Source organism: Acanthopagrus latus, chromosome 19, assembly GCF_904848185.1.
Source record: "Acanthopagrus latus isolate v.2019 chromosome 19, fAcaLat1.1, whole genome shotgun sequence".
Lineage (NCBI taxonomy): Eukaryota > Metazoa > Chordata > Actinopteri > Spariformes > Sparidae > Acanthopagrus > Acanthopagrus latus.
Genome location: NC_051057.1, coordinates 16,125,887 through 16,137,705, shown reverse-complemented (window position 1 = coordinate 16,137,705; position 11,819 = coordinate 16,125,887). Strand labels below are relative to the sequence as shown.

The following is an 11,819-nucleotide window of genomic DNA, read 5'->3' as shown; positions in this document are numbered from 1 at the left end:
TGACTTTGATTACCTCTATCTGTGTCCATTTGTTGATTGGTTGGTTTGTCAGCAGAATTTCACAAAAAAAACAGAATGGATTTCAAAGAAACTTGCATTGAGGATGCGTTTCGCCCCAGAATAAACCTTGAATAACTTTTGGTTTAGATCCGGACAATCCAGGAAGATGGATCCAGGACTATTTGTCTCACTGTGAGAAGAAAAAATAAACTTCACAAACGTAATCTGACTACAATCACACATACTGGTAGTCTGTGACAACAGAGGAGATCCCCCAGGAGCTGAAGAGGAGCCGGCACTGAAACTCTCAGCTTCCCCTATAAAAGCTGCAACGTCAATTTATCTGGTAAACGTTTCCATACAGAAGAGATTCAGACCCAGAAGTGTCATATCATCGAATTTTATCCGAATTTTCACTATGTCTCCACTTCCACATATACAGGTCTCTCCGCTCAAACACCTGTAAATACTTTGTCGTAATTCAATGAAACAGTTCTAAGTTTATAATTGACACATTTCAACGTGTGTACATGCAACAAGTGGATTGCCTCTCAAGGTAATAAGTTGTAGTCTGTTAAGTCAGATATAAGGTTGTTATTGTTCTCTGTTTATTCCGGCTTGATTACTTTGATTTGCCCCGAGTTAGACGGACCAGAAGTCCTAAAGGAGCCCAAGGAAGTCGATAAAGTGTCTGAAAAGGCAGACAGGAGACAGAAACAGGCAAGGAAAAAGCTGAAGTATTGTAGCTGGGAGTGCTCAATAAATAATGGGGCGCAGACAGAGATTGGCAGAGTCAGGGTAAACAATAAGGGTTATTGTGCACCTGGACGAGAAGAAGGTGCACAGGTGGTTCCTGGATGAGTCAAGGTCAAACGCTGGTCGGATGTGATGCAGTGCTGACAGGTGACGGGCAGATGAAGAAGACAGGACGGAAAGGTGCAAAAAAAAAACAGGCAGAACCCTGACGGACTCCAAAAAGTTACTTTAGCTGTGTTACAGCTGGAGGTTTCTTCTGCTGGCTCCTCCGCTCTGAGTGCTGCGGCATTTATCACTTCCTGTTAAATGACATCATCAATCACAGGCGAGTCACAATCTGTCCTTGATCTGCACATGAGTTACTGCTCAGTTTTAGTCCGCAGTTAAATGCATTTTGTCTCACAGCTTCTCTACTGAGAATATTAAGATAGAACCAAATGTACCAGGAGACGTTCAACCACAAATAAAGGCTGATAACTCACTTTGGTCTTTAATTCAGTGGACGAACCCTGAAAGCAGCAGTACCGTCTGCCCCACGCAATCAGCACCACTCAGGGCTATTGGCGGCTTCCGTGCAGAGGAGGAATTGTTTTTATTTCTCATGTCCACCTACAACCGCTGCCGTAAGTGGTGGGTTAATGGCTGCTATGTACACTAACCCAGGCGTAGCATATATTGAGTCCCCCGGGGCATTTACGTAAACTCAATTTCAAATTTAGAGAGGCAGCCAAACAGCATTTACATGTTTCCCCCCTCCTGGTAATGTGTCGCCGACCCAGTGTTCCACCCAGCCTGCAGCTAAAGTGTCAGTCATGTTATAACAGTCTTGTAATGTCAATACCAAATTTAAAGTTCTGATTCTTGAGCAGGCGTAATGAGAACCATCGTGTTACGGCCGTTTAGTGTCATCTGTTTATCCTTTGTTACATGTAGTTAGTAGTCATACACGTAGTAGTAGTCGTAGTTAGTTATATGCGATTAGTACCTGCAGCACATCCTCAACAACTGGATTGGTGAGTTGTGGGTGACATGCATCACAGTCCTAACAGCATACCCTTGAAAAGCAAACCACACCTTCATCATATGGCTGAAGTTGGTTTGGATAAGGCAAGAAAACCAGATGGTTAGTTGGTTAGGAAGTCATTGTGCTTTGGCTTCAATTAAATGTGATACTTTGATAAATTCAATGACAATTGTACTGAGGTTACAACTGTGTAGGTCAAATAACTTAGTACTGCTTCACCTGACTACCTCCTTTGCTGCTGTAATAATTACTATGGCCACAAGAGGTTGCACTAGATGTGCTAAATTTTGACTGACTGGACGTTTTCTAACTTTTAGACCAGTCGACTGGTCCAATTTTAAACTCCTGTTTGAATATCAGGGAAATTAGTCGTTATGTTATTATGAACTTCTTGCCAAAATCATGTTGGTGGGCTGTAAACAGTCCTCATTATTTTTCAACAGCTTTAATAGGTAGAACTAATACATGTTGATTTGTGTGGTCAAAATATATTTTTTTTTTAAAAAACACCGTGTGTGTTTAGTCTGAAAACTACACACAACATTCCCTCATCTAACCTGTATTTGTTTGTACATGTTCAGGTTTATTCTCAGAGCGCTGCACCTCCTCAGTTCGTACAATCACATCATCAGTTTTCAGTAGGAAGGAAGTTTAATTATTCAAATATACAACAATCTGAATTATTTAAAGCCTGGCTGATTTGCTCAGCACTGGTCCAATTGTAAATGGATTCGCCAGACAATTATCTCAATCAGTCACTGATTATTCTTTTTATTTTTTTGTGACGAGAAACTCATCAGATGTTGACGGGGTTGCACAGTCTCCCAGGGCTGAATTGAAGTAATATTGAAAATTGCAATTTTTTTTCTCTGCACTGTGAGGTATTGTGCGTTTATCTCTGCATCCCCAGAGGTTGTGGGCAGCAAAAATCCTGTTTACTGTTCACCTTTTCCTTCTGAACCATGTGATCCCTGTGGAATGTGCCGTGGGAGAAGCAGCTCACCGATGGGTAATTGGTTACCTCTTCCTGGACACTACCTGGGACAACCATCCGGAATCTATGGGGGCAAATCCCTCTGCAAAGTAAAAGCAATTGTTCCGCAGCAGAAACAGCGGCGATGGTTTATATCAGATCAATAAACTGTGCGCTGGCTTTCTCTTCCCCCTGTTTTAATGACACCATCTCGATTCTGCCCGGCCTTTTGGTCCAATGGGATCACACTCACTCAGTGTCAGTCATGCCATGTCAGCTCATTTGGAAGTGATTGAGGCTGACAGCCTAGGTGTACTGGACCAATTGCCCTTTCCCTCACACAGCAGAGAGGAAAATCAAACGGCTGCCAGCTTCGCCAAAGGAGGGGAGAGGTTTTAAACAGATCCACCACTTGACGGCTGAGGTCCCATCAATAGACCTTATCTTCCCAGGGGACATCAGGAGGGGTCTGACAGAGGTTAATTACAAGCTGTTTTGTCTCAATCGTCGTCTGAAGAGGACACTTTGATGATTATCACTCAATTCATCATATAATCCCGCAAGCTTTGATGGGAGCTGTTCGTTTCAAAACAGATTACGGGCTAATTCTAAATCAACCACAAGACAGTGAACATTCACCAAATACAGATGACTGCTGACGGTATCTTCTGTACACACTACTCAAGACCTGTTCTGAGACCACGTTTGCAGAGACCAAAGTTCAAAACCTCTGCAAGACCATCTCAACAGTCAAAACTAGGTAATCTTATCTGGATGGAAATTAGTGACCGTGATGCCTTCCAAGCAAGATAACAAGCCACATGTTTAAGACTGTTTCAAGACCAAGTTCTGATGTCAATGGAAATGTGATTTAAAATTGGTGACAATTTTAGCTAGTAAAGTTGGATGCCAAACGAGAGACCACTGTCCAAGACCTGCTCAAGACCACCACTCACTTCCGGTTTCAACCAACAGAACCTACTGTCGGCCATGTTTGTAGACACAAAACATTTCCTAGTCACATTGTTGGCAACAAAACCAGGTGTTTTTAAGTCAAAACATGGTCGTTTCTTAACCCTAAAGAATTTGATTTTATGCCGAAACCCAACCGTAGATTTGAAAACCGAAATTTGATGAAGCCTAAAGTTGAAACGCTGAGCTGCTGAACCACTGACCACAATACACGTGTGTGTGTCAGCAGCTGAAGAATGTCACTTTATGTCTGTGTAAAACAGAAGAACACGAGGTGAGTGGGAAGCCTTAAATGTTCTTGTTGTGCACACTAGGTGAGAAGCCATCGTTGGACTTAATTGCCCAGAAAGTTTTGATATCTCATCCTTTAAATCCAGCAAACCATCCAGTAAATCTGCGAAACAGGCTCCCTCAGACACACAAGGTAAACCAGAGTCAACTGAGACAGCTAATGACCAAACTGCAGACCCAGGACGAACAATCATTCTAAACTTGTTTCATCAAACTCGACTTCTCGCTCTGAAGAAAGTGAGCCAGGGACTTTGCTGTGTGATCACAGACCAACTTAATTAGAGTTAGATTAGATTTCAGGCTCAGTAAATTGGGTGTTTTTTTTTTTTTAGGCAGATAATATTTTAGATGGTTCTCCCCCTCACAGCTCACACTCTTCCTCCACTGTATGTGTGAAGCCGGGCCAAAATTAAACTTTTCCCGAAACACCACGGATCACATGTATCTGATTTTAGGAGCTGTAGACACAGTGAGATATGTGTGCAGTGATCTGCTCAAACAGAAACACACAAGTTAAAGTGTGTAAGTATTGATGTTTCAATAGTAAAAGTACTTATGCTAATACTGTTATACTATAAAATCACTAAATTATAATAACATCCCACTATGTCCGTTTGTTTGTTGCTTGGTTTGTCAGCAGGATTACACAAAAAACTCATCAATGGATTGCCACGAAACTTGGATGGAGGAATAGAAATATAAAGTTCTGGTGCTGATCCTGATTTAAAGATGCATCCGGGATTGACAGGGCGCTTTTTCAATTCATTTTTAGGTAACTAATGCATAGATCTTGATTACAAAAAAGAGCTGTGTATAGTTGACTGGTATCTCTGAGTGAGTACGATGTGACGTGGACCCTAAATCTGGTGAGTTTAAATTATGGTTAAAGGTGCAATATGTAAGAATGGGTCACTTAAATTCAATATTGATATTTAAAACAATCAAAAGTTTTATCTGATGTGGTTTGAAATTGAATTTACTTGACAGTCGTTACTTGATTGACGGAGGTCTCTAACTCCAGTTTGTATTTACATAAACATGAAGGTCTTTGGTACCTAGTTGCGTATATGTTGCAACTCCCATCCTCTGCTTTCAAAGATGCAATCTTAACATGGCAGCATGATGTTTCCACTTGATGTAAATTGTACCAGATAGGCCTGCCTTCATGTTTCGGCTAGATTGAAAGAGAAGTCAGCGAGAGCAATTATAATAACAAAGAGAGGATGCATAGATAAAGACTGAAGGAGAAGGTAGATCATTTTGACATGACTCACTGCCTTGAAGTGATGTGGGACAAATTTCAACCCCTCACAGTCAAGAGATGCCTGATATAGCTCATCAAACGGAGACAAGTCACAGATAAAACTCACAAAGACGACAGAAGATCAAAGACATCCTGATTACGGGTTTGCAATGTCAATCATTGGAATTTATGTGCGACCGGGGATATTTCTGTGCTGATAAAACCTGAGGTAAATAACAGACTAAAAATGGAAAAGGGTAAACTTCGCTCAGGCGAGTCAACTTTGCTTGAGTTGCAAGTAAGTTAATTAATTTCCGTGGAGCAATAATTTCAATAAGATAGAACCACTGTGACTTTTCTCTTCAGGTAAAAGGAACAGTACGCCATGACTTGAAGTAAGCTTTTCACATTCGTGTCCAGGGTTGGATGAGCAGGTCGATACCACACTTACATCTGTGTGTTAAAAACGCGAAGCCAAAGCTAAGAGCTAGCTTGACCTGAAGTCGAGTCAGGTCTGTTTTCCCTGTTGCCATGCCAACAGACTATGAAGCAGCTTCATCCCCCAGCTGTGAGACTCCTGAACTCATCCCCATCTCTCCATTATCTAACAGAGATAGCAGTACTCGAGGACTACCTTGTACCTCAAGTCAAACCACTATGTTTCCCTAAACCTAACCAAGTACCGCCTAAAACCTAACCAAACTAATGGTGCGAGGAAGGTCTGGTACACCCGTCGCTAGTGTCAGTCGTGAAACATATGATATATTTTGTTTTGGGAGTTGCTGACAATCGACCTATTCAGTCGTTTGGTATGAGGGTGTGTTGAACAAAGTACAGCTAACACTGATGGGAATTCTGTGAGTTTCATAATCAAAAGTATTGCCTCATAGATCAGCCTGTGTGAGGGAAAGTGTGGACTTTCATCACGTCTACAACACAATCTCAACTTCATTGAAATGTACCCACAGCAAATTAACTTCCCTGTTATTATGTTAATGTTTTTTCATTTTGTCTCTCTTTGCCTCGTTCTGATTGACGTTTTCATTTTGTATTCAGTGGGAACATGGGACCTCATCAAATGAATGATCAAGTCTAATGTCGTTTATTGTCTGCTCGTGTGGGATATCTTAACTGAGACTTATGAAAAGGCTTTTTTTTTGTAAATTGACAGTTTGTCGGTGTAAATGATAAATGTCACTTTTATTGAGCTGTTTTTTCCTCTCTCACCCTGGATTTTAAAGTTCATAGCTGAACAGTGAAAAAATGCCACTAAAATGATTTTTCACAATGGTAAGTCTCTTTAGGTTTACAACGATTCAACCATTGCTGTCGATCAAGTTTTAGGACAATACACACATAAGCAGATTTGATAATATTAATTAGATTTCTCCTGGGGGGTATAAAACCATTGGGGTGCAATATAGTGGAAAGAAACTCATTAAATTAGATTATTCTCCTCTTCTTTTTTTATGGCTCACACTGAACCAAGAGCAGTAAAATCAGAGAGTGGGTACAGTAATTTGAACAGTGTAACACTTGCGGCTCTCCAGGTGTTTCAGGATTTTGAAACAGTGTATGCTCAGTCTTAACAAGTACGTAAAACAAATCTGACATCATATCATCATATCACATTTGCTCTGACAGCTCCTCAGACATTTTCCCAGGTGTGCTGAATTCATTACAGGGAGATTTGGCTCATCATTAAGACGACTGCTGACAGAAACGATGGTGCATCACTACAGACAGATTCATTTGTACGAGACGGATGAAAGAAATCTCAATATAGATCTATTTATTTTAAGCTTAAGTGAATGTGAATGTAGGCTCAAATCTGTGTTACGTCAAAGTAAAATAGGCGAATGTTGCTGCTCAGGTTGTTTGCATGAGACCAAAGGCACAGAGCCAAGCACGAGTAATGGAAAAACTACCTGTTTCAATAGGAGCGTACTCTGTGTTGAACTACAGAGAACATGCCTTGGTAATTAGAACTAAATGCTAACATGCTCACAATGTCAAAAATATCACCCCTCATGTAAAGTAAAAGAGAGTATAAGAGCGTATTTTAACATTTGATTGCCTACGTATTTGCACATGTGAATTGGACATTTTCACAGTTAAATAGTAGGTAATAATTTCCACAAGGAAGCAAAACATGGCATGCGAAATCGCATGGAATTTTGCTTTTTCACATGCAAATTACACATTTTTATGCATTTTCACGCGTAAATAGCCACTTTCAGATTAACTAAAGGTCAAAGATGTGAAATGGACATTTTCACATGTTGGCTTATTTCACATACTAATGAAAAATTAGAATTACATACACTTGCGCGCAATTTGCTTTTTTTCAGATGTAAAACTGCACGGGTTGTCTCAAATATTATCCATCCATCCATCCATCCATCCATCTTCTACCGCTTTATCCGTTACCGGGTCGCAGGGGCAGCTGTCTGAGCAGGGACACCCAGACTTCCCTCACCCCGGACACTTCCTCCAGCTCTTCTGGGAGGATCCCAAGGCGTTCCCAGGCCAGCTGTCCTGGGTCTTCCCCGGGGTCTCCTCCCAGTGGGACATGCCAGGAACACCTCCCGTGGAAGGCGTCCCGGGGGCATCCGAAACAGATGCCCGAGCCACCTCAACTGGCTCCTCTCGATGTAGAGGAGCAGCGGCTCTACTCCGAGCTCCTCCCGGGTGACAGAGCTCCTCACCCTATCTCTAAGGGAGCGCCCCGTCACCCTGCGGAGGAAACTCATTTCAGCCGCTTGTATCCGGGATCTTATTCTTTCGGTCATGACCCAAAGTTCATGACCATAGGTGAAGGTAGGAACGTAGATTGACTGGTAAATCGAGAGCTTCGCCTTTCGACTCAGCTCTCTCTTCACCACAACAGACCGGTATAACGACCACATTACTGCGGCCGCCGCACTGATCCGCCTGTCAACCTCACGCTCCATCCTTCCCTCACTCGTGAACAAGACCCCAAGATACTTAAACTCCTCCACCTGAGGCAGTAGCTCTCCCCCAACCTGGAGGGGACAAGCCACCTTTTTCCGGTCGAGAACCATGGCCTCAGATTTGGAGGTGCTGATTCTCATCCCAGCCGCTTCATACTCGGCTGCAAACCGCCCCAGGACATGCTGGAGGTCCCGGCTCGAAGGAGCCAACAAGACCACATCATCCGCGAAAAGCAGAGATGAAATCCTGTGGCTCCCAAACCAGATCCCTTCCGGCCCGTGGCTGCGCCTAGAAATTCTGTCCATGAAAGTAATGAACAGAACCGGTGACAAAGGGCAGCCCTGCCGAAGTCCAACATGTACTGGGAACAGGTCTGACTTACTGCCGGCAATGCGAACCAAGCTCCTGCTCTGCTCGTACAGGGACCGTACGGCCCTTAACAGGGGGCCTCCGACCCTGTACTCCCGGAGCACCTCCCACAGAATGCCACGAGGGACACGATCGAATGCTTTCTCCAAGTCCACAAAACACATGTGGACTGGTTGGGCAAACTCCCATGAACCCTCGAGCACCCTGCGGAGGATATGGAGCTGGTCCAGTGTTCCGCGGCCCGGACGAAAACCGCATTGTTCCTCCTGGATCTGAGGTTCGACTATCGGCCGAATTCTCCTCTCCAGTACCCTGGAATAGACTTTCCCAGGGAGGCTGAGGAGTGTGATCCCCCGATAGTTGGAGCACACCCTCCGGTCCCCCCTTTTCAAATATTATACTTACAATAATAGCATGCTAAAATGTCCTACTTACTGCTGAACACAGCAATTGAATACAACTCTATATGCAAAAATACCTGTATACACACAGAATGCATGAACAGTATCTCCAAGGTCAGCGTTAAGATCCACGTCAGGTATTTATGGATTGAGGAGGATGAATTGTAACCTGACACACCAGAGGGTTTCTTAAACCATCTGGAAATGTGCCGCTAGACACTTTTAAGAAAAAGGGAGGCAATTTAAACAATTACTTGGCATCTTATCTTGTCTGTCACGAGCTAACTTCAACCAATCACACTGGCAAGTTGGTGAAAGAGCTTAAATGTGTTTACTGTTTAGAAAAGCCTTCCATGCAGTTCTTTGCTCTTTAGTCAATGAAATCTGCTCCCCAGTTCAGATATAACTGATGTTATAGCAGTTTCTGTTCCAACCTCTTTCAAACGAACAGCTGCTTCTCTCACTGGTCGCCGAACGTCAACCCCGTCCATAGCTGGCAGTGGTTCCTCACCAGACGCTGACTGGTTCCAGGTGATGACTCTGACGTTTAGTCTGAAGTGAAATAACCATAGAGTTCAAAAAAACACAGCAGAGAGAAGAAGGCTGTGGTTCTCTGTATTCATGCCCCCATCTTGAGTATGTATCTGGCTTCAGGGGTTAAACCAGTGAGCTCGTGTTGTAAGGTCACTATGAAAAAAACATGTTTATTTGTCACGCGTCCTCGCCTTGAGAAAAAGGCCTAAGCCGACATCACAGTGGACCCTTAATGTGCCTGCTACTTTTGAAGTCTGGGCCTCAGCAGACACATATCTGTGGGCACGACTGCAGCGTTTTCCTTGGCCAGATGATCTCGGCTTTCATCACGCTGTGCATGTTGTAAAACACTAGAGAGGAAACAGGCGCTCTGAAGGCAGAAATCCTTGTCGCCTTGACATAAAAAAAAACAAAAAACGGTCCACCTTCCCTACTGTGAGATTCTCATTTATCTCCTTCGTTACATCTGCTTACAGCTCCCGCTAATTAAACATCGAGTTACTCGTTGGAGTGTTCTGCAGCAACAAGACCTTTCGACCTCGACCGACTGCGTTCACCAAAGCGTTTGACCATGAAGAAATCATCTGGTCTAGTGGCAAAACTGTGTCATCATCTTCCCTTCGTATTATGATTGATGATAGACAGGCAGGAGCCAACAGTGGTTTCTGCACTGCTGCACTTTGTAGTGATAAAACAACAGGTCAGGTTCATATTCATCTGACAGCGTTGACTGAAGGTAATTCAAAGGCCCAGAGTCAAAGACAGGATTAGTAACCTTCTTAACCTCTAACCAAAACAAAACAGTTTGAAGTAACCAAACCAATCTGTTTGACTGCCCTCTTCATTTATTTCTTGAGCTGATGTGCAGCTCTGGCTCATCTCCCGGTCACTGATTCTCCTGAAAGTCAGCTGAACAGACACTGAGCATTCAGAGGATTAAAGAGGAGAGAGGTGTCAGCCTGTGAGTTCAGTGCTACTGTCATTAACCTCAATAATGTCGACAAAAGGATCGTCCTGAATCCTCTCAGCCTAAGGATCGCATCATTTCTGCTTCATTTCACTGCTTCATTGGTCACCTGCGTTTCATGTGTTTTCTGGGGTTTTGTGATGTCACACCTGATCCGAATCAGCCTCGTTAGCCCGGCCCGGTTCCCAGCATTCCCCTCGGCCCATCAGCTCCTTACCTGCTCCTTTGTTTCTTCACATCGACCTCCTCACCTGCGCTTAGACTTAGACAGACTTTATTGTCATTCAGGGTGCAACAACTGAACGCAAACTTTGTTTCAGGGGCTCAGCATAGAATCAAAATAAGAAAGTGTGTCAAAAAAAAATACCACAATAAGAAAAATAAACTGACATTTCTTTCAGAGCCTCTACACCTCTCTTCACCTCCACCACATCCCGTCGTTAGTTCAGTCATTAGCTCAGTCTCGATAGAGTCGTCCGTCATGTTTGCCTGTTCCTGCCATCAATTCTGAATAAAACTTCATCCACTGACACGATCTCCAAGTGATTCATCAGCAATACAAACACTAACATAAACAACTGTCAGCACAGTGCAAGTCACCAGGATAAAATGATGCCAGTCAATTTTTCTGCAAACCACCAATAACATCACTTTTTTATATGTAATAAGCTACGTACGTTCCTGTCATGTTCACATTACACGTTTTTCTTTTTTTTTAAAGTAATTTTTTGGCCTTTTTTGATAGATCAGATGAAGATTTGACCAGAAGCAGGATGCGAGAGAGACGGGGTGACGCGCAGCAAACCCAGGGCCGCTGCATTGAGGACAGGGCCTGTACGTGGGACACCTGCTGTACCAACTGAGCTAAACAGCACCCCACCACTGGATATGTTTAAGGAGACTTCGTGCCTAAACCTGACCAGCTCATTGGCATTAGCTGTTCTCACAATATAAAATAGAACATTTAACCTGAATTTAAATCATCCAGTGAATATAAGTATGAAGCAGTGCCCTTGTGTTAGACTTACTGTCTTTTTCTGTTTTGAATTTCAAATCCCTCTGGACTGACTGCTGTGGATTCAGATCACCTGTGTGCAGATTGAGAGATTGTCTCCTAATTAACGAGTGGCAGGAGCTTGGAGCATCACCCTCCCAGCCAATCAGGGTGTGACGACACCCTTTTTGTGAAGGTTTATGAGAGAGTTGCTGAATGGTGCCCAGGTTGGACTTTCTCTCATTCTGAATCTGTCCCAGACCTCATCCTGATAGACTGCCAGCCAAAAAACTCTGGTCTGTTTAAGGCCCCTATTGTGATTTCTTTGCTGCCCCATTTC

The 11,819-nt window shown here is 43.3% G+C and overlaps 1 long non-coding RNA gene across 2 annotated transcripts; it reads right to left on the bottom strand.

Annotated features, from left to right (window-relative positions):
* Positions 1 to 998: 998 nt before the first annotated feature.
* LOC119008978 lies at positions 999 to 11,551 on the bottom strand. Of its 2 annotated transcripts, XR_005071597.1 has the most exons (4): positions 11,514 to 11,551; positions 10,635 to 10,747; positions 9,419 to 9,536; positions 999 to 1,055 (listed from the first exon to the last, which is right to left on the bottom strand). It is a non-coding gene; the product is annotated as an uncharacterized LOC119008978 (long non-coding RNA). The 2 variants fall into 2 exon arrangements; XR_005071596.1 differs by lacking the exon at positions 999 to 1,055 and having other exon boundaries at positions 9,325 to 9,536.
* Between the last annotated feature and the right edge of the window lie 268 nt (positions 11,552 to 11,819).